At 52.6% G+C, this 26,547-nt stretch overlaps 1 protein-coding gene and 1 long non-coding RNA gene across 9 annotated transcripts in view; one reads left to right on the top strand and one right to left on the bottom strand.

The window, feature by feature from the left end:
• The window catches only part of LINGO1 (leucine rich repeat and Ig domain containing 1), a 212,984-nt gene that overhangs the window by 47,944 nt on the left and 138,493 nt on the right, over positions 1 to 26,547 (bottom strand). For 7 of the 8 annotated variants that reach the window (XM_011982679.1, XM_011982686.1, XM_011982683.1 and 4 more), the window contains one exon: positions 19,505 to 19,590. The exons of the other annotated variant lie outside the window; for it this stretch is intronic. The gene's annotated coding sequence lies outside the window, so the exon portion shown is untranslated. The remainder of the gene's footprint in view (positions 1 to 19,504; positions 19,591 to 26,547) is intronic. 8 annotated transcript variants of the gene reach the window in all.
• LOC105541594 lies at positions 2,549 to 10,573 on the top strand. Its single transcript, XR_001006357.1, has 3 exons — positions 2,549 to 2,682; positions 9,434 to 9,559; positions 10,169 to 10,573. It is a non-coding gene; the product is annotated as an uncharacterized LOC105541594 (long non-coding RNA).

A 26,547-nucleotide genomic window follows, 5' to 3' on the forward strand; every position in this document is an offset into this window, starting at 1 on the left:
ACACTCTCCATTTCCAACTCCTCTCCCCAGGCATTCCCATGAGTATCAGAATCAGGGAACTCCAAAGGGGATAGGCTTGACCTCTAGGAGCACACAGATGGCGCCTAGAGAGGGTTAGAACTCTACAAGGTCACACAGTGAGCCTGGGGTAAAGCCGGGCCCAGAAGCAGGTCCCCCACCTCTCTGCCCAGGGTACTTTCCAGGGCCCAAGCCGCTTCCTCTGAGGATCTCTCCCCCTCAACTGAAGGAAGGAGGGATGGATGTAGGGGGGCAGGGAGTAGAGATTCGGGAACAGATGGGCTTGGAGGCTCCGCCGCGGGGGCTTGAGGGAGGGGGAGGAGGCCGGGAGAAACTGGAACTGTTACAAAGTTGCGAGTTAAAACATTCTTCACACTCCCGCCTCCTTTACTGTTCTGATGCACCAAGACGTGACAAAAATGTGTCAGATTTTTAAAAAACCACACACACACAAATGCCAGTCCCCGTCTCTGCTGCCCGCCCAAGTTTGGGCCATCTGTTTCCCGGGGGTGGGAGGGGAGTGGGGCTTGGCAGTCGGCGCCATCACTCTGGATGCCCCCAACCCGGGGTCTGGACCAACGGCCTCACCCAGAAATGGCCCTCAGGTGACAGCGGGATGTCTAGGAAGGTGAGCCAGGCTGTGACACTTCTCCCTCAGCAGCGCCGCCCTGCCATGCCCACCCTAGAGTCTGGCGCACGCCCGGCCCTTCACGCTGAGCTGGGCAGTGGCCCTTCGCTTCACTTGCTGCATCTAGGGGCACTGGGGCTGGAAGAGCCCTCTCTGGGATTCCCAAAGCCCACCCTTGTAGTACAGATGGGAAACTGAGGCCCAGAGAGGAGAGGAGAGGCCAGGTCCACAGGGAAACTGTCCGCATACAGGCTTCACCCATTCGCTCAACAAACACTGACCAGGCATGTTCTGGTGCTGGTGCTGAGCACCGTTCTCACCGCACATGGTTCTGGGCAAGGGGGACTCAGTGCTGAACCGGCAGATGCAGGCGTGTTCTCCAGCAGCTCAAGGCCAGGGGGAGGCAGCCGATCCGCGAGTAATAACAGGCTGACAAACTGGGACTTCCAACAAAAGAAAGGGGAAGAAAAGAAAGCAGGCAGGCCTGGCAGTAGGGACTGGAGAGAAATGAGGGTGACCAATCATCCCCATTTGTCTGGGAATGTCTGCTTTCACCACTAAGAATTTTGCATCCTAGGAGATACCTCGGTTCTGGGCAAACCAGGATGACTGTCACCTGAAGGCTACTTTAGGTTGAGTACACTTGAGCTGAGTCCTGAACATGATGAAACCAGCAATGTGAAGATCTGGGGGGCAACAGAGGAGCTGGAAGACTGAGCAAGGACGGAGTGGGGGAAAGGGAGGCAGGCAGATCACAAAGGGCTCATGGGCCCTGGAATCGAGTGGGGATTTTATCTGGTCACAGGATTCAATTCTATTGTGGTCATTGACTCAAATTAGGGAGCAGCTTGGTGCAAAGGTCACAGATTGTACAGAATTTTAAAAATTCATTAAGGTTGGAGCCCTGGGAGCAAGGGCAGTGGCTTGGGTGCCTGGAGAAGCTGACCGGGACTAGATCTGAAGCTTCCTCAGGGAGCTGGGACTTCAGCTATAGGGCAATGGGAGCCACTGAAGGGTATAAGCAGGGCTTGGCGAGGTTAGATATGCAAGGAAAAAACCCTAACGCTCTGGGCTGGTCATGGCTCTGTACAGGACCCTTTTCCTGCCACCTCCAGAACACCATCCACCACTGTCCCCACCCCCAAACCTTAGGGAGTCCTGTCATCTTCCAAGACCCAGCTCAAATGCCACCTCTTCTAAGAAGTCTTCCCTGACTTGCTGAGAGAGACAGGTGCAACCATGCCCTACCTAGGACTCCCCTATCCAAGGACCCTCAAGCAGAGGTCTCAAGGGAGCCCTCATCACGATGGACACCCTTTGTCACAGGGATCCTTAAGGCCATCTGACCAGAACCATGTTCCAATTGTGGACATGGAGGCTCAGAGAGGGGATGTAGTTTGCCTGAGACCACACAGCAGTTGAAGTGTGAGGTCAGTTCAGAACCATGTCTCCTCTGTCTGAGTTCAGAGGCCCTGGGCTCCTGCCTATAGGAGTAGTGGGTGGTGAGAAACAAAGAGTGGCCAGTCACCTTCCCACGGAGGAACAGAGGAGTGGTCATTACCATGGTGGACTGGGTGGGATGGGCCATGGGGCGTGCCACCTGGCCAGCTGGCAGATTTATAATGGAAGTCTCCCAGATCAATTACTGTATTACCAGGCAGCCTGACCTTGAAAGCTGGCAGGCGGGAGCGGCTGGGGTGGGGTGGGGTGGGGTGGGGCCAGCCTAGAGCAGCTGCCCAGCCTTCTCCAGCAGAGGGCACCCTGGGAACCAGGAGACCACCTGGTGGAGAGGAAAGGGGTGGGGCCTGAAATCCTACCATTATTGCACATTCTTCTGTTTAAAATAGTGAAAGTCCTTGTTAGAATGCAATAAACCCTTCCCTACATTATGCTCCAGGAAGAGATCGTCAGACCATTCTGAAAAGGAGTTGGCACAGTTATTTCTCCTCTCTGAGTCTCGATCTCCCTGCCCGCCGGCAAAATGGGGATCCTTGTCCCAGCTCCACTCACCCTATAGGGTTCATTTGAGGCTCACGGTTAATAGGCTTAGAGATGGGCCCTGGGGCATGTCTAGCCTGGAGTAGAGTGAAGGGTGTCCAGGGGGCCAGGCGGAGGTTCAGCCATGGTGAGACGTGGAGGGGCGCCAAGGCCTCAGAGGACATTACTTCTGATTCCTCCCATGGCCTGTGTGATGATACTCAGTGCCAAGGGACCTTCTCAGGGGTGCTCTGAGATCCTGAGGGGCGGGTGCCTGGCTTGGAGTCCCACCCTTGCAGGCATCTCTTGGGAGAACAGCGAGCCCCGGGGGGAGCAGAGTCTCCCTTGCCCTCTCAAGGCAACCTCAGCAGATGCCTGACATGGTTTGCAGCAACAGCTGGGCTCTATTCTCTGTAGCAAGTGGGTGCAGGGATGGAGCCCTGGAGGAGGGAGAAGTTTGCCTCTTGCTCCCTCAGTTTCCTTTTGTCAACATTTCCCCTTAAACTCCTACCAATTAGAAATTCATCTGGGCTAGTGGATGAATTAAGGGACTTCATACATGCACAGTGTTTAGAACAGTGCCTTCCTGGCCTGGGTGGACAGGCAGAAAGTGGAGGGTGAGTAGCCATCAAGGGCTGAGAGTCTGTCTGTAATTTTCCCAGTGTCTGGTTTGGGAGCAGAGGAAGGCACAGAGGCAGGGATGAGACCCCTGTCTGGAGCACAGGCCTCTTCCCAAGACAGGCGGGAGGAAGGGAGGGATGCGGCTGCACCTGAGCCTGGCTGTCTGCTCACCACAGTGCTGGGCACTGCAGGGAGAGTTTGGGGAGACAGGACAGGGTCAGGGGGGTGATTATGGGCAAACAGAGTGGAAAATGAAGGCCTTCAGCTGGCAAATGAGTTTAACAGAAATGAGATGGGCAGAGGCTGTGATGAGAATGGCAATGCTGGGCAAAGGCGAGCTGATTTTCAAACAGGCCTGGGTGGGCAGGCTGGGGTGGGTTGGCTTCATCCCTTGCCTTCAGGAGTCAGCTATGTTGCAGGGACAGTGCCTGAGCCCCCAGACCCACCCCACACCAAGAAGGCAGAGGGACAGAGAGACCTTTGGACTGACAGGATCCCACAAGAGTGGCAGGATGAAATTAAAGCAGGAGGGATTGTGGTCAGACTTGCAGAAGAAGTTCTTGGACAGCACAGGAACAAACAGGGAAGGCTGGGAAGTCCTGGGGACAGGCTGCCCCCAGTGCCCACCCTCCCAGAGGAGCTAGTCCCAGCTTTACCGCAGGCAGCAAGCAGAGCCTCCTCGCTGAGGGTATTCAGCTGTGGACGACCTCCCAGAGGCAGGCCGCTCTTTGGGTCTCAGTTCGCATATCTATGAAATAGGGATGACAGTGCCTTGCCAGTTCATATGAAGCCCCCAGTGAGACTCAGCACCAGACACTGTCTGTTTCCTGGGTTGGGCCACCATCCCTGAGAGGCCAGAAGGCAAGCCCTTCTCTGGCCCAAGGGCTCAAACACTGCAGGGTAAACAGCCTGAAGCGTGCCTCACAGCACCCTAGACCCTGTCCCCTTTCCCCCACTGACTGCCCCACCCTCTGCTTCTTTTTCCCTCCTGCCCTTCCCAGTGGGGCCTAAGCAAACAGGGCCAGCATGGCCCACATCACACAGGCACAGACCAGCCCTCTACCTTTGCGGGGCTTCAGTTTCCCTGTGTGGACAAGGCTGTGCTGACCCAGGGAGTCTTGGAGACCCTTCCAGGGCCCATGTTCTGGAGGGGAGGATGCTATCTCTGATTCTTCTCCAATCCTCATGGACCACTCCTGCCCAGGACACTGCCTGCACCCACCCTGCCTGACTCCCTTCCACAGGAGCTTCCATGACCTCTGGATGGGGCAGAGGAGATGGTAGGTAGGTTGAGGCAAGAGCCATCTCCAGTACAACAACTAATAACTGGCTGACAGATTGAATTAGACCTTTTCCAGCTCCATACCCCATTGATCCAGGAGGACCCACATATGTGAGTGTGTGTGACCCTCGCCTACACAGTTCTGGGGCCCCAGTGCACAGCCTCAGTCAGGTAGAGTTAGCAGAGAGAAGGTGTGGTACTGGTAGCTCCTACCCCCACCCCACCCCCCTCAGCTGCCCCAGCTCCTGCCCAAGGGGCCTCTGAGCACTGAGTTACAGCTTGGCCTGGCTGCAGGGAATGAGAGAAGGATGGTCAGAGGGAGGAAGAATGGGGTTGGCTGGAGCCTTTGGGGATGAGGGGGCAGGAAACCCTTCTCTATGAGGTTCTCAAGGAGGGAACAGGCTGCCCAGCCCCAACTGAGAACATGACCCACACTCACCTTCTCTCAAAGCCAGCACCCTCCACCCTGTCTTGAAGCCTTTCCAGCCCCTTTAACTCCTTTTTAGCAGCCCTCGGCTCAAGGCCAGGGACTAGCTTCCTTGGCCCTGGGTTTCCCTGAATGCCCAGCCTGGGGGTCTCTACTCCATGAATGGCTGGTGGGTGAAAGGAGGCCTGCCTGCCTCTCTGTGACTTAAAAATCAATCCTTTTAGCCCCTTCTGAAGCCAGAGGGTTTCTCGTTCTATATTTTAAAATACTTTGAAGTCGATGGACTGACTCCTGAGCCATCATGTGCACATGTGCCCTCAGCTTGGTCACACGTAGGCACACACAGCACAAGTGTATACCGACAGATGCACACGATGACAGCAATATTTCAACAGCTGACCACTGCATAGACCCCACACTCCCTGGGCTGGGAAAAAGACAGGCATTACAGGAGGTTCTGGGCATGGAGGCTGTGGGACAAGCAAGGCCCCTGCAGGAAGGAAGCCAGTGCTTCGCCACACTCGAAAGGCAGGACTCCGCCTCTGGGGGAAGGTGGGGATGCCAGGGGTCACCCCCCACCTGACAGGCTTTTTGAGGATCAGTCTCACCTCCATAGACATCCAGTCCAGGGCTAAGGCTGCTCCAGTGGCATCTGGAAGTCCTTTCTAATATCTAACTTAAATCAATCATCTCTTCCTTCATTCAGTAAATATTCTCCACGCATGGCCATGCCCTGGTAGAAGGAAGCAGAGATGTGCTGGGTCACCTAGAACTGTGTGCGGTGCGAGGGTGGAAGAAGAAAGTGGCTTTGGTGTCTACTAGTGGTGGGGGGTGGGGAGACTTCCAGGATCCCTGGGTGGCTTACACCGTGGTCATTCCCCATGATTCAGTTTTCTTGGCTAAATAGGGCCTGGATCAGGCAGGAAACCCTGCCACCTCCCCCTGCCACCCAGTCCAGTGAATGTCTGCCTGAGCTCACTGGTGGGGCAGAACTCCACCCTGGACTTTGGTCCTGTCTAGGGGACCCATTTAACCACCCAAGGCTTTAGCTAAATCCCCACCCAAGATGCATCCTGAAACGGCAGTGATATCTTCAGGTATTTATCTGCCCTTCTCTCAGAAACCCCTTCCTACCTTTGAGGCATCCTACCCAGACCCCCAGCCCCTGCCCCACTGCCTGAAATCTCACTAGTAGGGGTCCTTCTTCAGTGTTTGGGTGTTCTCTGCGTGGGGGTGCTCTTACACGCCCCAGTTCCAGAGATACAGGCCTCCCCTACCACTCTGCCCCTCATACCCCAAGTCCCAGGGGCTGAAGCTGGAGGATACAGTGAGGGATGGGGAGAGCCTCTGTCACCCTCCATGCAATCAGCTGAGTGTGGCATAAATGACCCATGAGTCCTGGGGCCTGGCAGAGGAAATGCTCAGGCCTAAGAGTGAGGTCACCTCGTCAGGGAAGCCCAGAGAGGGGCTAAGCAGGGCAAGCCTGGGCTCCCAAGGCAGAGCCCCTCTGGCAGGCTAGGGTAGGACCCGGGCAAGCCTTGCCTTTGGACCTCGGCTGAGCTTGCAACACCAAGCATTTGATGGGGAAGATGGGGAGCTGACACAGAGCCTTCCCTGGGAGACTGACCCAGATTTCTCTCTCCCTCCCTCTCTTCTGCCACACAGGAGCAGTGTGTGTGTGTGTGCGCGCGCGCGTGCACGCGTTTGCGTTCTCAGCCCTAGCAGGCAGAGGGGTGGAAAGGGAGGAGGCTTGCTGAAAGCTCTGGGAAATGAGACAGAAATCCTCCCCAAATCCCTGGCCACTGTCACTAATAGCTGAAATACGCTCTTGACAACAAGGTGAAAGTCTCTGGACACTGGGGCCTGGCCTTGCCACCAGGAGCTGGTGCCCCAGGCCTGTCTGTTAAGGGACGGCCCCAGGCCTTGTGGATGGTTGGGGGATCATGGCCCAGCCCTGACCCCATCCTCTGGCACTTCTGACATCTTTCTAGGCAATATCCCACAGGTTCCCCAGGCGCTTCCCTGGGAAGTAGTGAGCTCCTGGTCAGGAGAGCGGTATAAGTGGCTGGGGAAGGTAGGTCAGCATCCTGTGGCAGGCACTCATATGTGTGGGGAGGTGGCTTGCACAAAAGAGAGCGGGAGGGCTCCTCCCAGCCTGAGCTGTTTCCTTGATGCCTACTTCTATCCACAGTGCTGGCCACCAGGAGCCCCTACCCCATCCAAGTTGGCTGGCTTTGTCCCCAGGACACCAAATCTCAGGACTCAGCGGGAGGGCCTTGAGATGGGCCAGAGAGGGCTGGACCCAGGCCTGAGAGCAGCAAGTTCCAGAGCATCTGACTCCAGTGGGAGGGGAAGGGTGTGTCCCTCTGGGGCTGCTGGCCGTGGCGGGGGCTCTTGTACACATATACAGATAGAGAATTGTACTTGAAGGGACATGCTCCTTCAGACTTGTAAACACACAGCTGTACACGTGACACACATACAGAGATCTGCATGTGCAATCAGAGGCATGCTTGTACACAGGTGTGCCTGAGCTCATACGAGGTGGGCACACACCTGGGTATACAGGTGGGTGCATGGGTATATCTGCCTGTGCACATGTGGGCAGGGACACTTGGTTCCCTTGTGGGCTATTCTGAGCCCCATGAGGTGTGTGAGAGACATTTTCCCCAGAGACTGTCCACGGGATGTCCAAGCCAAATCCTCGAAAAGCTTCCAGAGGTGACTCCAGAGGCAAGCTCTCTCCTCTGCCAGCACTCGAGGCCCCTTGCCCGACCCTCAGCCCTCTGGTGGGCTCTGTGCCATGTCCTCTCCAGCCAGGCCTTTCCTGCCTTGCTCCATGTTTGGCAGATATCATGCTTTGCCCTGTACCCTGAGAGCTAGAGCCCTGCTCCTTGTTGAGGACCCCAACATCCTGCTAGAGGGCAGCGGGAACCTCCTGCTCACCCACTGTTTGTGTGTGACCCTGGGTAGGGTTCTGCCACTGCCTGGGCCTCAGTCTCTCTTCTGCCTATTGGAGGGGCTGCTTTGAGGCTGGGAGCTCTGAGAACTAGGAGACCCAGCACAGATGAGTGCAACCACAGTCACGAGTGCCCTCCAGGCCAGCCCCAGTCCAGAGCGGCCCTTTCCTGCACCCAAGGAGCATCCTTTGTCCTCATGCATCCCCTCCACAGCTAGCTGGCTCGGTCGCCATGCTGGGAATCCCACCTGCCTGCAGACGCTGACCTGCCCACACCTCACCCTCCACTAGGCAGGTGAGGTGAGACGCTGAGCTGGCCCACCTCCAGGCTGCCCTGCATGTGTCCTTGGCCCTTTCAGACCCAGGGCCTTTGCACAGGCGGTTCCCTCTGCCTGGGGTGCTCATTCCTCTCCGTCAGCCTAAAAACACCTCCTTTTCCTCAATGAATCCATTCAAATGTTTGCTCTTCTGTGCAGCCTCTCTCCCCCATCCCAGCCACCCCCAAACGGTGCTCTGGCTCTGGCTCACTGAGCAAGTTTCCCCAGCACTGGTGAGCCCTGGCTATGCTTCCCCACCACCCCCACCACTAAGGCCACGGACTCCCCCAGGGCACAGCGAGGACCTGTTTATCTCAGTGTGCTCGGACGCTTCAGAGGGCCTGGCCTGGAGCACACAGCGTCCAGCAAGTGTTGGCTGAATGAATTAGTGAATGAATGAATGAATGAATGACATGAACATGTGGACATCTCTGCCAAGTCCTGTCTATGAACTGAGACACAAGTTCCCGAGGTCCCCTTTGAGTGGGTGTTTCTTGGTGGGCAGAGCTGCCTCTCAGGGAGTCTTGCAGTCTGAGGCTGCCTCTCATTCAGCAAACAACCCTGGTGAGGCCCTGTTGTCAAAAAGTGTGCAGCGCTCCTTGCGGGCAGCAGGCACACACCAGAGAACATGGGAGGGAACCATGGGGCCTGCATCATATGGGGCTGAGTGTGCTGTCGTCACTACTGCCCTCATCTGCTGATTACTGTGAGCCAGCACTGGGTGAGGGGCTGGGGACTAGCCTCTGCCTGCCCTGGGGAGCGCACAGGGGAGGAGATGCTGGTGAAGGAAATGACTTAGGGGCTGAAGCTGGAGGCAGAGGAGGGTGATGGCTCAGTAGGAGAGCTTGGGAGCCACACAGCCTGATTCATGCTGCCCACCACTTAACAACCTTGTGATCTGGAGCAACTAACTTAATTTCCTAGCATCTCAGTTTTCCTTACCTGTAAAATGGAATGGTAAGTGTATTTACCCCACAGCATTGTTATGAAGATCAAATGCTTGTAAGATGCTTTTAGCAGTGCCTGGCATATCATAAGCACTCAAAAAACACACCCTGCCACTATGAGTTGTTGGACAACTCAGAGTAGCCCCAACTAGGCATGCAGTAAATGAGCAGGCTGGCAGCACAGGAGACAGGCAGGTGGCAACGGCTGAGGAACTCAGCCCCCTGAATGATAGGTGGCTTGGCTTCTTGTGCTCAAGGAACCAAAAGATCTAAAGAAGTCTGGCCAGAGGGACACTGAGATGAGCAATGTGGTTGGAGGAGAGGATACTCTTCTCCAATAATTCTCTGGAGAAGAAAGAGGAGGGGAAGCCTGAAGTGGACGGGCAAGGAGGGTCTGGGGTCTGGGAGTGCTAATCCTAGCCTTTCTGCTTCTAACAGTGCATGGATGGGGGAGCATGTGCAGTGCCCCTCAGGAAAGGGCTGTGCTTGCCTTGCTGTGGAGGTCAGCACCAGCAGAGCTGTGCAGATCGGAGTGTGGCCGGGCACAAGGGAGGGGAGCGCATTCTCCCACTGCAGGAGCAGAGCAGAGGGCTGAGGAGCTGCTCTCCCACCTCTGGCTATCTGTACGGCCCTCAGTGGAGCCCTTCTAGGCTGCAGGCACCTCGGGATGAGATTTGTGGACCTTCCCAGGGATGTGGAGCCTGCTCTTCAGGCCAAGCCATTATAGCAGAATAGGGAGGGGTGAGGGGCCACGGAGTGAAGGAGGCAGCTGCTGAATATATGAGATGAGGGGTGCTCCCAGGGGGCTGGACTCGAGGACAGCAAGTCCCTGGTGCAGGAGGGAAGTGGGTGGACTTTGTTCTCCTGCTCAGCCCCGCTGCGTCTCCTGCTCTCTACCTAAGGCCACCCCCTCCCATCCCACCATCAGCCTTGTCAGTGTGACATTAATGGGCTGACATTAACAAGCCAGAGCTCCTCCACTTGTCTGCCAGGTCGAGTCTCAGCCGTGGAAGAATTGCTAATTACAGCCACCATAAGGAAATATCAATGATGGACGTCAATATTATTGCCTCCTGCATCCCTGCCTGTTTATTTGGAGATGAAAAGCGCCCTAGGGTCGTCTCTCCAGGACGAAGCTGAGTGATGACAGAAGGGAGGAGAGCTGCACATGGAGAAAGGGGCGTCCTCCAGCTGGATTCATTCATGAAACCAGGACCCATTTCCTCTGGGCAGAGTCCTCTCCACTGTGGGCCCAGGGTTGGGGCTGAGGGCAAAGGAACCTGCACAGGGAGGAGGAACTAGTGATCCTGCTCCCAGCCCTGGTTCACCAAGTGACTGCATTGCATGCCTCTTTGTGCCTCAGTTAGCTCATCTGACAAATGGGTATGATAATTCCAGTCCTGCCTACCTTGTGCATTGTGAGGAAGTGAATGAGGTGCAAAGTCAGGGTTTTAGAAGAATGATCTATGGTGCAAATGCAGGGGCTTCGTGGGCTGAGGAGACATGTGGGGTAGCTGAGCAACTGGGAGGCACCAGCAAACGGATGGACATGTCCCAGCTCAGTGAACTCTCTGAAGCAAATATCCTCCCGACCATCCCCTATCAAGCACTTTGGTAGAAATCAAACAAACACTAAACACAAACACTAAAGCCACAGAGAAGAGGGGAAAGCTTGACTCAAATGCGCAGCTGCTGTCTGGTGTCTCTGAGCCCCTGAGCCTGCGGGGACTTGCAAGGCTTCCAATCCACACCCCAAACCCTGCATGTAATGCCAGTCACAGGCTGAACTGTCACGCTGGGCAGCCCCTCATCCGCTGAGAGAATCTCCCAGGCATGCACACCCCTATTCAGAGAAACAGGGGCCCAGTTGAGAAGCCCCTTTAGAGACAACCTGAACTGTCAGAGAAATGCACTTTACATGCCAGGGTCATGACGCATGCGCAGGAATACATCCACGTGGCAAGTTCATGAGAGTGTGCACAGACTAGAAATAGGCAAGCACGCACACACAGAAGCACAGCCCCAGAGACACACGTGGAAACACATACATTGTATGGTATTCAACACGCATATACACACACACAGGGGAGCTGCCCTGGGGAGCTCACGGGCGAAGACACACACACACACACACACACACACACACACACACACAGCATCTTAGGCCCCAAACTGGGTTCTTGGGAACCTCTCCCTGTTGAGAAGGAAATAAAAAATCCCATGTGGTCTTCAGACACATGTGGCCTCTCAAGCCATGGACAAGCCAAGCAGCAGCAACTAGATGCTGGGAAGCAAAGCCCAGCGTGGCCTGAATATTTCACAGGAGATTTCGCTTCACAGAAAATCCCTTCTTCGCCGCTGTGCATGTCAGGGTATAATTACCCGTTAGGTAGCAGAGCAGAAACCTGGGAGGATGTGTGCACAGCTTCTGGCCTGGGCCACCACTGGGCCTCTGCCTCTGCCTCTGCCTCTGCTGCAGGCCTGGCAAGGGCCATCCTGTCTCTCAACCGCTCCCACCACGGGCCAGAGCGAGGACAACTGGATGCCACTTTAGGACATGGAGTGTCCTGGCTTAGGGTTGCCTCTGCTGCAGATCCTCAGACTCTGCCAGCCCCTAGCTGAGTTCCCCCTCCCTTTGCCCCCCACAGCCTCTCCCCCAGCTCTTTAGCAGGAGCACAGAGCCACAGCTCATCTCACTCCCTCATCTTCCCCCTTCACCTCTCCAGCCCATCGAGGTGTTTGTAGTCCTCTGAGTGAATGGCAGGGAAGACCGAGAGAGGTACACGCCAGAGGAAGGGAGAGAGGACATCCTGGCTGGGCCCTGGAGACCCTGGAACACTCTCCCTCACTCCTTTTGTCCTAGAAAATGTCCACACATGCTAAGCTTAGCTCAGATTGTATCTCCTCCAGGAAGCCCTCTGGACTGCTCCCAGGGTCAGGAGCCTTCTCTGGCTCCCATAGCCCACTATGTTCCTCTCCATCACTGTTCAGTAATCAAGGGCTGAAAACATAGATGCCTACAGAGGCCAGGGAGGGAATGAAAGTGAGTGAAGGGGCAAAGATAATGCCCAGGGAGTGGGCAGAGCTCGCAAACTGGAGAGCACGCCCCTGTCTAATGCCTTTCAAACCACATTGCCTTATGGCCCAGCAACTTTGCACCTAGAAGTCGACCCAGGAAAACTGAAAACACTTGTACACAAATGTTCATAGCAGCATTATTCATAATAGCCAAAAAGTCAAAACGACCCAAATGTCCATGAATGCATATATAAACAAAATGTGTTACAGCCATACAATGGAATATCATTCAGCCAAAAAAAAAAAAAGAATGAAGTACTGATACACACACACTAGGACATGGATGAGCTTTAAAAACTGTGTGCTAAGCAATGGAAGCCAGGCAGAAAAGCCCACATATTGTATGATTCCATTTCTATGAAATGTCTAGAATATGCAAATCCAAAGAGACAAAAGTGGATTCGTGGTTGCCAGGGCCAGGGAGGAGGGGAGAATGGCGGGTAACTGCTACAGGGTACAGGGTTTATGTACCCTTTTGGGGTGATGAAAATACTCTGGAATTAGATAGTGGTAAGGGTTGCACAATTGGGAATATGCTAAAAATCACCGAACTGTATGCTTTAAAATAGTGACTTTTATGGCATGTGGATGATATTTCAATTTTTTAAAACCCAATTGTTTAAAATGGAACAACACATCCACAAGCCACATGTCTGTCTGCAGGCTCTAATTTTCAACCTCTATTTTACACATGTGTCTCCGTCACAAGAGTGGAAGCTCTGGGAGGGTGGAGCCCTACCAGAGGCACAGCCGTGGTCCCTAGAGCTGGCATCTCAGGGCAGGCACTTGAGTCACCATGGTGACCACAGCAACATGTTAACCCAGGGCACACTTCATACTCTGTAAAACCTCTGGTCCAGAGCTACGGTCCCAGTCTCAGGTGAGGCCACTGAGGCCCAGGCTCAGGGTTATTTGCCCTAAGGTCACTTGACAAGCTGGAGGCAGAACTGGGCAGAGAAGCCAGGCCTCCAGACTTGGTGCAGCAGGACCCAGAGCGGCCAGGGGCCAGCTGCTGCTGGGCAGGGAAGATGGGCACAAGAATGCAGGCAGCTCTGTGGCTGTTTCCTGCCTCAAGGCCCCCAGATCCCTGGGGCCTCAGAATCAAGTCCACCTGATGGATCTGGCCTCAATCTCCTTTGATGGACAAGCACCACCCCTAGAGCCTCCAGCCCAGGCCCTGTCTATCATCCCTCCAGCCTTTGCTGACACAGGGCCCCCTTCCTGGAAGACTCTCTCAGGCTTCCCAGGCACCAGACACAGTTCTTCCCCTCCCAGAAGCCTTACTTCATCACCACCTGCCCCTCCTGCAGGGCCTCTCCCCAGCTGAGCCCTTGTAGCATCTCTGGGAGGGTGTGCAGGTGAAAACAAGGGAACAGCCGGACATGTGCCTGACTGCAGGGCTACTCAGGACCTGGGCCAGCTTTGAGCTAGAAGCAAGTCTGATATTTCAGCGTCTGACTGCCAGCAGCTAGGTGCAAGGCCAGGGCTGGCTGGCAGGGGAAGGCAGGGAAGAGGGAAGAAGAGGGAGAAGGTAGAGGGAGAGAGAAGGAGAGGGATAGGGAGGAGATGGGGTGAGAAGGGAGGAAGGAGGAGAAGAAAAGATATGGGAAAAGAGATGGAGAGGAAGCAGGGGCTGCTGTTAGCCCCAGGGTCCCAGGAAGGCTAAGCCAAGGTTACCTTCAGACACCTGATGACACCTGAAGTCACAGATCAGTGCCCTGGGGCAGAGTGAAGCTAGGCGGGGAGGAAGCCCCTTTGGGAGAGAGGCTCCAGCTTTAGACCAGTGGTCCCTTCTCCTTCCTATTCCCCCTGCCTCCATGCAGCGGTGAGGTGGGGAGCAGCAGTGGGCAGGAAGGCGGTCCCCGCCTGGTACCTACCTGGGCCTCCTGCTGTGTCCCAGTTCAGCCTAAGGAGCTCAGCCACCTTCCTGGGTGAAACCTCCAGGGTCAGATCCTTCTGACTGTGGTTATAGACTCAGCCTTGACCCTGGCAGGGAGGACTGGCCCCCAGGGAACTGGAGAAGGCCCCAGATGGCTCACTCTCTCCTCCTACACCACAGGGCTGGGTGACAGATCTGGTCTGTGGGTGTCAGAGACAGGTCCTGGCTCTGAGTGACTGCTGGCAGCTGGGCCTGAGGTGGCTCATGGGCGGCTGATTTCCTGACCTTCCTAAGACCAAACACATGATGAGCCTCTGCCTCCTCCTCCTCCTCCTCCTCCTGAGGCCAAGCACATGGGTATAGGAACATAGCAGGTGTCTAATAGAAGCCAGCTCCCTCTCTGAACCCCAGCCCCAAGTTTCCTCAGAGAAGCTGCCACTCCTCTCCCTACCCCCCACCCCTGCAGTGCTCGTTCCCCAGCTCTCCCCACCTCCCCTACACATGGACTCAGTGCCGCCTCCCTTTCAGGCACGGGTGAAGCTGTGAATTGCTGGGTACCCACCCCTCCCCTTTCACCCCTCCCCTCCTGGCCTTTCCCAACCCAGATACACATCACACCAGCCCCCATTCAGTGTCCTCAGCTGGCTGTCAGCTAATCCCTGCAGAGGAGTTAACTGATAATTAAGATGTTAGCTGTAAACTTAACATGTGATTCTCTGCCAGGAGTATTTTGGTCTTAACAGGTTGCTTTTGGAATAGGAAAACCTTCAAGAGCCAGCCAAATGGCAGGCAGGGATGCAGAGTGGGGTGTTGGGGGGCACTCTGCACCTGGAGACCTTCCAGCCTCCAGAACGCCCTCCTCACCTCTCGCTTCACTGAGGACAGAAGGCAGGCATGGGAACCCAGAGCTCCACCTTTCAGTGTTAGCCCCACACCTGTGAGGCGATGACCCTGGACATGAGATGAAACCTCTTGGAACCTCAGTTTTCTCATCTGCAAATGGTGAGATAAAGCGCCAACCTTGAAGAATTGCAGTGCAGGCTGACAAGTCAGGCCCCATGTGCCCAGCACATAGGAGTCCTGAGAGCTCCTGTTGTCCCTGACTTCCCTTTGCCTCTTCCCACACTGAAGGTAACTGTGTCAACTTCCACTCCTCCCGCCTCCTCACACCAACTCCAATCAATCACCAGGTCTATTTTCTCAACTTCCTAAATCTCTCCCCAGGCAAAGATCAATGGAATCAAACAGCGAGGCCTGGACAGACATGAGACTTTTGGGACATTTCAGCAGATGACAGGAATGGAGCTTCAGAGCGGCAGGGAAAGGATGCTGACCCAATAAACAGTGCTGAAACAACTGCGAGTCATTTGGGAAAAAACCACTTAGATCCCTACCTCAAACCACACACAGAAACACATTTCAGATGAAGTAGAGATTTAAATATTTGTGAATATCATAAACAACCAGAAAACAGTATAGGCCAATATTTTTAAAATTCTGCAGTGGGTAAGGCCAGGAACTCTAAAGGAAAGGAGTGATAGACTTGAACACAGGACAATCTAAAACTTTTAAGGGGTTAAATAAATCCCATAAACTTAAATGAAAAAAAAAACAAACTTGTGAATAATGATTTGCACATATGCCAAATAAAGAGTTAATTTCCTTAACCTCTTCTAAATCCACTTGCTCTTGCAAATCAATAAGATGCATTTTGCCGCCCCCAATCGCAGAAACCACGGTCACCTGTGACCTCCCCGTTGCCGAGGCAGTGACCAGTTCTCAGTCTGCATCCTCGGCCCCATTTGACAGGTGCTTGAAATGTGTCTTGCCCTTGGCGTCCAGGACATACATGCCTGGTTCTTTTCCATCTCACTGGTTGCTCCTTCTCAGTCACCTTTTCGGTTCCCCCTCAGCTCCCCACCCTCTAACTGGTGGAGGTCTTGGGGCTGGGACATTGGTCTTTTCTACCTACTCTCCTTCAATGCTCTCATCCAACATCATGGCTTTAAATACTGTCTTTATGCTGATGGCCCCAAATTTTTATCTCCAGCCCAGACCTGTCCCCTGGACTCCAGCCACACACATCCACCTGTCAACCCCATGGGTTCTGCCAGGCTGTCTACAGGCATCTCACAATTTACGAGTCCACTGCCAGGGCTGGCTCATAGGTGTGTGACCTGGACTCTGCACTCAGAAGGGCCCCAGGCTTGGTTTAATGCTCTATTGTCACCTCCCACTTTGAAATTCTTAATTTTTTTTTAACATAAAGTCACCCATTTTCACTGTGCTCTGGGTCCCACACATTATGTAACCATTTTTTCCAAATGACTCACAGTTGTTCAGCACTCTTGTCCACCACTGAGCCACTCCTCTCCCCTACACCAACCCACTCCTCCCTGATCTCCCCATCTCCATCAATGGCAACCCCACACTCCAAATGCTTGGGCCAAAACCCCTGGAGTCATGGTTGGCTCCCTTCTCTCTCTCTCACACACCACCTCATCCAATCTGTCAGCAAATCCTATTGGCTCTACCTTGAGCATGCATGTGGAATCCATCCCCTTCTGCCCACCTCCACCAAGACTCCCTGGTTCAGGCTTCCATCGCCTCCTCCCTGGATCACTGCAACAAACAGCCTCCTGTCAGATCTCCCTGCTTCACAGCTGCCAGAGGGATCTGGTTAAAATGTAATTCCAATCATGCCATGTCACTATGCAGAACCTTCCATGGCTTTCCCCACTTCATTCTGGGTAACAGTCAAGTCCTCCAGGCGGCCTGCAGGTCCTGAGTGATGAGCGCGTGGTCCCTGTTCAGCTGCATGGCCCACTCTCTCCTTCACTCACCCTGTTCCGGCCACACCAGCCTTCTTGCCATGTCCCCACAAGCCAGGTCTGCTCCTGACTCAGGGTCCTCAGACCTGCTGTTCCCTCTGGAAGGCGATTCCCCCGAAACATCCACCCAACTCAGTCTCTCGCTTCTTGCAGGTCTTTACTTAAATGCCACCTCTCGAAGACACCTTCCCTGATGACCATGTCCAAGTTGCCCAACACTTCCCATCCCCCTCCTCTGCTTGATTATTTTTCTCCTTAGCACTTAACACTCCCATATGCATGCTGTATTTTTTCCTTGTCTGTCTCTCCTCCATCACAGCTTACATTCCTTGGAGCAGGTATATTTCATCAGTTTTGTTCACTGTTTGGTCCCTAACCAAAACAGTGTCTGACACATAGTAAGTGCTCAGTAAATACTTCCTGAATGAATGGATACAGGAGCAGAGGACTTGACATGAACAAGCAATTTACAAGTGAAGAAACAGAAATGGCCAACAAGCATATGCAAATATGCTCAACCTCATTAGCAGTCTAAGAAACATAAAGTAAAATCATTTTTATCTGTCAAATTGGCAGGGATTAAGTGATTAATAATTCCTGTGATTGGCAAGGGTGAGGGAATGGGGCATTTTGCACACAGTATGTAGGAGCATAAATTGGCTCAACCTTCTGCAGGTTGATCTGGCTTTCCAGAACAAATCAAATGTGGAAATGTGGGTACCCTCTGACTCAGGAAGTCCACTTCCAGAAACATTCCCAAAAGAACTACAGCACAAGCACACACAGATGTGCAAACCCAGAGGTTCCCTGAGTGAGGTTTATAAATAACCGAATGCCAGAAACAACCTAAACGGCTGCCAACAGGATTAATAACTGATGAATAATTTGCAGACCATCATACAAGGGATGTAAAAGGATGGGAAAGAACTCTATGGAAGGACCTGGGATGATCCACATGACATTGTTAGGTAAAAAATCAAGTGCTAGAACAGTATAACTAATATGAGCCCAAGTTTTTCCTTTTAAAATATGTTGATAAGTACATAGAAAAAAGTCTGGAAGGGGACATATCAAACGAGTTATCAGTGTTAGCTCTTGGCAGGAAAAGACTACAGAAGGGGCTTGAACTGCATGCTTTAAATACCAAGAGATAGATGGATAGATAGACGGATGAATAGATAGATAGATAACATATAGAGAACATATTACCTTAATAATCAGAAAAATGATTCTGCTCAGGGAGAAAATACCTTCTGTGACTCCCCAATATTAAAGGGTGCAGAAGTAAGCCATTCCAAGCCCTCCATAACTTGTCACTGCCTCATCCCTGGTACCCCCACCCCCACTCTGGCTCCCCAAAGTGCTCTGGGTTCCAAGCTCATGAAGCAATTTTCTATTCCTGGTTCCTTTCACAGCTCCATGCCTGTCTCTCAGCTCTGTTCGCAGGCACAAAGGCCCAACCCGCCCTGTCCCATGACCTCCTCAGCCTGGACTCTGCCGTCAGAGAGCCAGATGGGGGAAGACGAGGAACCCTGCAGCATGCCCAAAGATCCGGACGGCTGCCCCAGCCCCAGTGACAGCCGCCAGGTCTCTGTCCTAGGGACAGCCTGCGGCAGCTGGGGGAGCAGGAAATGCCCCTTGATTGTGGCCTGGGCAGGCTGGTTGCCCCTGGCTCCAGGACACCCGCAACAGCCACTGGAGGCAGCTGATCTGAGGAGGCCAGGGTGAGCCCAGCAAGGAGGTCTGGCCAGAGGAGGAGGGAGACTGGGGGTTCAGCCCCCCAACTTGGGTTGCCAGATTTGGCAAATAAAACTGTATGTGCCATGTAATATTTGAGATATATTTACACTGAAAAATTATTTGTTGTCTATCTGAAGTCCAAATTTAACTGGACATCAGTATTTTTTTCTGGCAACCCTACCTGCTACCCCATCCCATCCCTTGGGGGGGATATGGCACCAGGCAGAAAGCCTTCACCTGGGATGTCCAGGAGTGGTGGAGAAATGACCTCTCTCAGGCCCACCACAGAGGGGGACTGAAAGTTGAGACAGGCTCATTCCGGGTGCTGAGGGATGTCCCACAGAGAGTTGGGAACTTCCAGAGTTAGCACCATCAGGCACTGCAGCGGCAGTGAAAAGCCAGGTGACAGCAAAGGGAGCTGAATAGCAAAACCTTCTGAGCCAAGGCACTTGGCGGGTGTGTGGCGCGAAACAGCCTGAGCAAACGCAGTGAGCACGGGACACAATGCTGGGGTTGCAGGGATGGCGTGTCCCAGTGCCTCTCAGCATCTCGGGGACACAGCCTGGTGACGAAGAATGGCTGAGGGGTAGCCTTCCTTCTCAGACGTCAGGAACTCCTCCATAGGAGGCCCCTCTGCTGCTGGGGCCTTCAACTCTCACACTGTGTCCCCCACCAAGGCCCCTGGCAGGGGCTCATTTGCTAAAGGCCAGCCTGAGTTGGGGGACCTGGTCCTCACCCCCAGAGCCTCCCACCCAGCACGGAAGCATGAGGCAGGGTGAGCCTGCCTCGCTCTCCCCTACCTGGGTCAGATGGCGTCGGGAGGCAAACAGACTGGCCTCTGGGGGCCTGGGGTGCAGCAGCCTGTCCGTCGCGGTCCCAGCATGCACTGTGGGGGAAGAGCAAGGTTAGTGGGGCAAAGATGGGACTTCCTGCTACCCCGGGTGAGGCCCACCTCAGCACAGCTCCCCACAGTGGATCCCCATTGCCCAGCCCAGTGGGGCACAGGTGCTGCCTCCCAGCACAGCACATGCTCCTCAGTGCCATCCCTACCCACTCCCCAGCACCCTGGAGTGGCCAGCCCTTAACCGATCACACCCTCAGGAGCATGAACTCCCTGGCCTGGCATTCAAGGCCCCGTCTAAGCCTCTAACCTTCTCACTGTCTCTCCATATCCTCCAAAGGTCAGTCCCAACTCTGCAAGTTTTGTTCACGTGCACAGATACACAGACAGACAACCCCACCCCATTCTCTCTAAGACTCCCACTGCTACCAACAAATCTGTCCTCTGCCTCCTGGAAGCTTCACTTACATGTCCTCAGCCCCAGCACCCCTCAATATCCTCAGCAAGGTCCCCAAGGACCCCATCAGCCCCCCAGCTCTCCCACCTCAGCCTGTGGTCTCTGGCAGCTGACCTCCCTTAGAAACACTCTCTCTGTGACTCCCCGATCCACCCTTCCTCATTCTTCACTGCACCCCCATCACTCATTCTAGACATGGCCATAGGTGCTATCTCCCTTCCTCCCACCTCCTGGACCATCCTGCCCACACCTGTGCTTCAATCACCCTCTGCCTATGCCCTCAGTGGCACCCACTATGCCCAGAGGAGGGTGAAGCCCCCTAACCTGGCCCACAGGGCACTGCCCAACCCAGCCCTGATCTGTGGGCCACCCTCACCTCCCCTCCAGGCCACACGGCAACCTGCCACCTCCTCAGAAAGCTCTCTGTGACCACCTCCTTTTCACAGTCTCCAAAGTCTTCCATAGGTCACCCTGGAGGAAGCTGTCCTCACTGCTTGCTGTCGCACTGCCCTGACAGATTGACTTGTCATTTGGTTTTCCTTGTTTCAACAGTCCCACAGCAAACTTTTTCCATCAGGTTTATTGAGGTATAATTATCCTACAGTAAAACTGACCCTCTCTAGTGCACAGTCTATGAGTTTTGACAACTGCGTGCAGCTGTGTAACCGCTATAGTCATCAAGGTACAGAACAATCCTGTCACCCCCAAATCCCTGCATGCTGTCTCTTTGTAGTCAACTCCTCCCAGCCCCTATCCCTGGCATCCACTGATCTGTTTTCTGTTCCTGTCGTTTTGCATTTTCCAGAGTGTCATACAAATGGAGTCATCTAAACATAGCCCTCTGAGTCTGGTTTCGTTCATCCAGCATAATGCATTTCAGATTGATTAATATCTGTGTTGCCTCTTGAAACCAAATGTCTTTCTTTTTTGTTGCTGTGTAGTACTCCATTGTTTATCCATTCAGCAGCTGAAGGGCATTTGTGTCGTTTCCAGTTTTTGGAGACTATGAATAAAGCCACTATAAGTATTCACATACAGGTTTTTGTGTGAATGTAAGTTTTTATTCCTCTTGGTTAAGCACCTAAAGTAGGATTGCTGAGTTGTGTGGTAAGCCTATTTTTAACTTTATAAGAAACTGCCAAACTGTTTTCCAAGTTGGCTACACCATTTTGCATTCCCACTAGCAACCCAGGAGAGTTCCAGTGGCTTTGTACCCTTGCCAACACTTGGTATTAGCCATTTTCAAAGTCAATGTAATGATATGTAGTGGTATTGCATTGTGGGGTTTTTCGGGTTTTTTGTTTGTTTGTTTGTTTGTTTCGTTTTTCTTTGAGATGGAGTCTCGCTCTGTCGCCTAGGCTGGAGTGCAGTGGCGCGATCTCGGCTCACTGCAACTTCCACTTCCCTGGTGGGGAAGTGATTCTCCTGCCTCAGCTTCCTGAGTAGCTGAGATTACAGGCGCGCACCACCACACCCAGCTAATTTTTGTATTTTTAGTAGAGATGGGGTTTCCCCATGTTGGCCAGGCTGGTCTTGAACTCCTCACCTCAGGTGATCCACCCGCCTCGGCCTCCCAAAGAGATGGGATTACAGGTGTGAGCCACCACGCCCGGCCTGCATTGTGGTTTTAATCTGCATTTCCTTAATGACTAATAATGATAAGCATCTATCTTTTCATGTGCCTGATTTATTTTTTTAGCGCCATCACTATTGGAGATAAACATCTTAATTATTTAAATTATTTACCTGTTTACTTTCCATCTCTTCCATTACATGTGAAAGCAGAGACCTTGGTGTTCATTCCCCCAATACCTAGAATAGCATCTGGTACTGGATAATGATAATGACAATGATGGTGGTGATGACTGTTGTGGAGGTGGTGATAGCTAACATTTATAGAGTCCTTAGCATTTGCCTAGCACCATTCTGAGTGCTTTACTCATAGTAACTCACTTAGTTCTCACAACTGCCCCAAAAGACAGAGATGCTATCAATATTCCCATTTTACAGAAGAGAAAACTAAGGTAGAGAGAGGCAACTAGCTCAAGGTCACACAGTTAATAAGGGGAGAGCCAGTCCTTGATCCCAGGTGTCCTGGAGTCAGAACACCTGACTAGGTCCTTGGCCAAACCCTACATGCAACACCCATGGAGGGATCCATTGTCCTTGTACACTCTGTATCTGGAAGCTCCCTGATTAGCTTCCCACTAGAATCCATCCTCTTCCTCACCTTCCGGACAGTATAGATGTGATCAGGATATTACACAGCCCATGGCAACCACTCGATATGCCCCAGGTGGAGAGAATAAAGAGGAGTCACGGCCTTGGCTCTTCTGAAACCTGGCTCTGAAAATGGTCCCATAACAGCCTTTGTACCAGAGAATTTTATTGCTCACTGAATGTCAGCACATTTCCTTGGCATTTCCTCAGCCCCTTTAGAGTTGTGCCATATGAGAAGTTCTGCCCAACGGGCTGTGAACAAAAGCGATGCGTGTCATTGCTGAGCCAAAGCATTTCAGAGCCCGTGCGAGACCTCATCATTGTCTCTTCTCTGCCATGGCGACTGGAAGTCACATGTTCTGGAAGGGGCTACAAGATGATGGAGCTCCTGGCAGCCTAGGTCCCTGAATTGTTGTGTGGACCAGAGCTCCACCACCCTGCCCACATCCCACACCGGGCATGGAAGGTGAGTTCATGTGGTAAACGGAGGAAGGAAGAGAGCCTTTGTTGCATGAAATCGCTGAGAGTTCAGACAGTACCGGTTAGTGCGGCACAACCTTGCCTATCCTACAACATCCCCAGTGCCCCTTTGGGGACAGGTCACCTTGCTGCATTTGTTGTTAGAACATGTTTGGATGACTTTATGAATGAGAGAACTAAGCCCCATTTGGGAGACTCTAAGTAACTAAAATTTCAGCGGGGGTAGAATAATCTCAGTTCCCAAGTTCAAGAGTTCCGTATCCATAAGGAAAAGGGAGATCTTCCAGGCCCTGCAATGGGCTCCACCAGAAGGACCTTCCCCACATGGAGAAGGGAGGTGTGAGCTGAGGCAGGTGGTGGCATCTCCATGAGAGTTGGGGCCTATGCCTACATTCGAGGGCCTGAATTTGACTTTAGCACAAAGGCTGGGGCATCTTCAGAGCTCTATCCTTGACTTGGGTCTAGGACCAGCTCCCAGAAAGGTTCTGGGGCTCCCAAGTCATTTGTCCACAACTCAGGGGGATAAGGAAAACTCCACAAGGCCACAGGGCCTTGGAGCTGTAAGCTTAATTGCAGGTTTATATTTTGAACTTACTGGTGTTTTACTTTGGCAATTATCACCTTAAATGTTGTGTGCTCCTGTGGGACAACACGAGAAACAAGGAGAAGAGGCTACCCCTTAAGATAACAGGGGCACTAGCAGGCAACCCAAGGGAAAGCCCTTCCTGTTGATAAATGCCCCTGCGACTTCTCTCTTTCCCCAATAAGTAAGCCTTGGTGGCAGTGGAATCCACCTACAAGATCAACAGGTGTGACTGATCCAGTGCAACTGAAAACAAAGTCACACCAGGAAACCAGCAGTCTCTGCTCCATTCTTTGCCTTGAGCATCTATCTACTTGGGAGTTAATTTTGATGATGAGAAATTCAAAATCGTACATTTGGTCATTTCTGTGTGTGTGTGTGGTGTTTTTTGTTTATTTGTTTGTGCTTTTTTTGTTTGTTTGTTTGTTTGTTTTTTGTAAAGGAGACATGTTTAATTGGGTGCAGGCTGAGGTTTTCACCCTGCTTGGACACCTTGAGTCCACCATCATGGCTACAGCATTTGCTCAGATATGCTTGAGATAAGGAACTGGTCAGGGATGCAAGGATGGCTCCTGGCTAGAGTGGAGTTGGCTGGGCTGGGGTCAGCTCAGACCCTCAGGTCCAAAGTCCACTGAGCATCTCACTCAGGGAGGAAGGGGTTGTAGGCTTCGACTTTATGGTCTGATTCACAGAGGCCCAGGCAATGTTGGGATGAATGCACAGGCTCTTGGAAAATGCCTGGCTAGAATCGCTTTGAGGGAGGAGTTCCTGAATGCAACATGAATCGTTTTCCCTTGAATGGTTTTTGCTGATTGATTGGGCTTTAGTTCACTGTCTGCCAAGGGTGTGGGGGGCTGAAAACAGAGGACAAAGGTTCAGAGGCAAATGGTGAAGGCAGTGCCTATGGGAATGCAGGAGGAGCTGGCACAGGAAAGAGGGGACAGGCGGAGGGAGGGTGGAAGGGAGGGGAGTGGAGGAGGGAAAGTGGCAGACACTCAGGTGAGGGGTGAACACCATTGCCACTGTGGTTGTCATAATCATCATGGTCCCCATAAATCGCACCCAGTGAGCCCCCTGGGCTAAGCGCTTTCCTTCTGCTAACTCATCTGCTTCCCACACATGCCCTCGAGGCGGGTACCTTGACCATCCTGGTTTCCAGGATGGGGAAGCTGAAGCATGGAAAGGTGAAATATCTTGAAAGGAATGGGGTCGTTTCAAACCCAGGTAGTCCAGCTCCAGCACTCATCCTTAAGAGTCCCTGATAAAACCGCGGTGGTGAGGTTGGAAATGAATGCAAGCTCCTCCTCAATGCCATTGGCAGAAATTCTGTCTGTGGGTGGTTAGATCCAAGATGGAGAAAAATTCCTGTTTCTGCCACTTACTAACTCTGTGACCTTCAGCAAATTACTTACCCTTTCTGGGACTGGTTCCCTATCTCTAATGCCATACTCATATGGCAGTAGAGATTAAAGAGTGTGTGTGTGTGTGTGTGTATGTAGTGTCTCGTACAGTACTTGGTAGAGAATAGGTACTTCACAAAAACCAGACGCCCACGGGGCCACAGTACAGAGGCACCAATCTCCAGAATTTCCAAGCCTGTACATATGTGTGCATGTATGTGCTCCTATGTACATGTGGCCCTGCCAAGGTGATCACTCATGTGCACCTGCATGCAATTCCCTCCCTAGTCCTGTCCCCAACTCAGGGTGGTGGTGGCATCAGGTCTGTAGCCCCCCAAGCCAAACACACAAGCATCACTCCAGAGTCCTCTCTTTCCCTCTCTCACCTCGCACCCTATCACCACAGTCAGCCAATTCCTGAGTATTTCTCAAACTCATCTTCTCCCCAATTCTTCCCACCCCCTTCTGGACACAAGGGTCTCAGCTGCTTCTTATCCTCCTGCCTGCAGTCCCCCAGTCACCCCCATCCACACAGTGGCAATCAGGACGGCCTTTCCCAGTCACAAATATGACCTCATCCCCGCTCCACTTAAAACCAGCCCAGCAAGCCTCGCCAGGCCAGACGCGAAACTCCGAAGCCCTGAGGAGCAGCCTGACAGATTTGACTAAATAAAGATCTAAAGCTTCTCTATGGCCAAAGATACCACAGACAAAGTTAAAAAAGACAAACAGCAGACTAGGGAAAATATTTCCAACACACAAAACAGACAAAAGTTTTTAAAATTCCTAATGCACTAAAAGCTCTTTTATATCAATAAGAAAAAGGCAAAAAGAAAAGAAAAATGGGTAAAGGATGTGAACAGTCCATTCACAGAGGAAGAAATACCCATGGGCAGAAACTGCACAAAAAGACACTCAGCCTCACTGGGGAGGAGCGGAGTGAGTGTGGAGACCATAGTGAGATAGTTTTCTAGATCGGCAGATATCTGAAAGTTTGAGAATGTTCAATGCGGAGGACAGTGTGGGGAAATGGTCACTCTCGGATACCAAGGGGGCAGTGTCAGCTGGCCCAACCTTGGGAAGAGCAAGGTTGCTCTAAAAACGGAGCAGGCAGACCCTTCACCCTGGCCACTCTGCATCTAGAAATCTATCCTGCGGAAAAGCTACGGGTGTCAGCAAGATATATGCAAGGATGTTCCCCGAAGCATTATTTGCAAGAGTGAAAAATGGAAGACAACCTAAATATCCATCAACCCAGGACTAGTTACATAAATTATGCTTTGTACAAACAATGGAATATTAGGCAACGATTAAAAAGAACACGGCAGATCTGGGTGCCGTGACATTGACTAATGCCCACAATATACTGGGAAGTGAAAAATGGAACTGGTGGAGTAATGTGCATAATATGATTCCGTTTCCTTTCTTAGTAATACACAATAAATATGTTTGCAACAGCACAGAAAATGTTCTGAAACGTACCAGGCCAACAGCAGTGGGACATTGGCAGAGTGGGCTTTAAAGGCAAAGGGGGACTTTTCCTATTTTACAGGACACACTTCTATATTGTTTCCATTTTATCATTGTGCTTGAGCAAATATTGCTTTTATGGTAAAAAAGAAAAAATTCCTCCTCCCATAACCCCTCACAGGCTGCAGGACAAAGTTCAAACTCCCTAGCGTGACACCCTAGGACCCTAAGGACACAGCCTCTGGGCACCCCCAGCTCTGGTCTCCCCTTTTCCAGTCTTACCTTAAATCCAGATGCTCCCAACTCCCTTACATGTCCCCCAAGCTGCTTCTAGGCCTTTGTCCTGGATGGGTCCCTCTTCCTGGAATGTCCTTTCCTGCCTCCTGTGCCTC

Source organism: Mandrillus leucophaeus, unplaced genomic scaffold (genome assembly GCF_000951045.1).
Source record: "Mandrillus leucophaeus isolate KB7577 unplaced genomic scaffold, Mleu.le_1.0 Scaffold241, whole genome shotgun sequence".
Lineage (NCBI taxonomy): Eukaryota > Metazoa > Chordata > Mammalia > Primates > Cercopithecidae > Mandrillus > Mandrillus leucophaeus.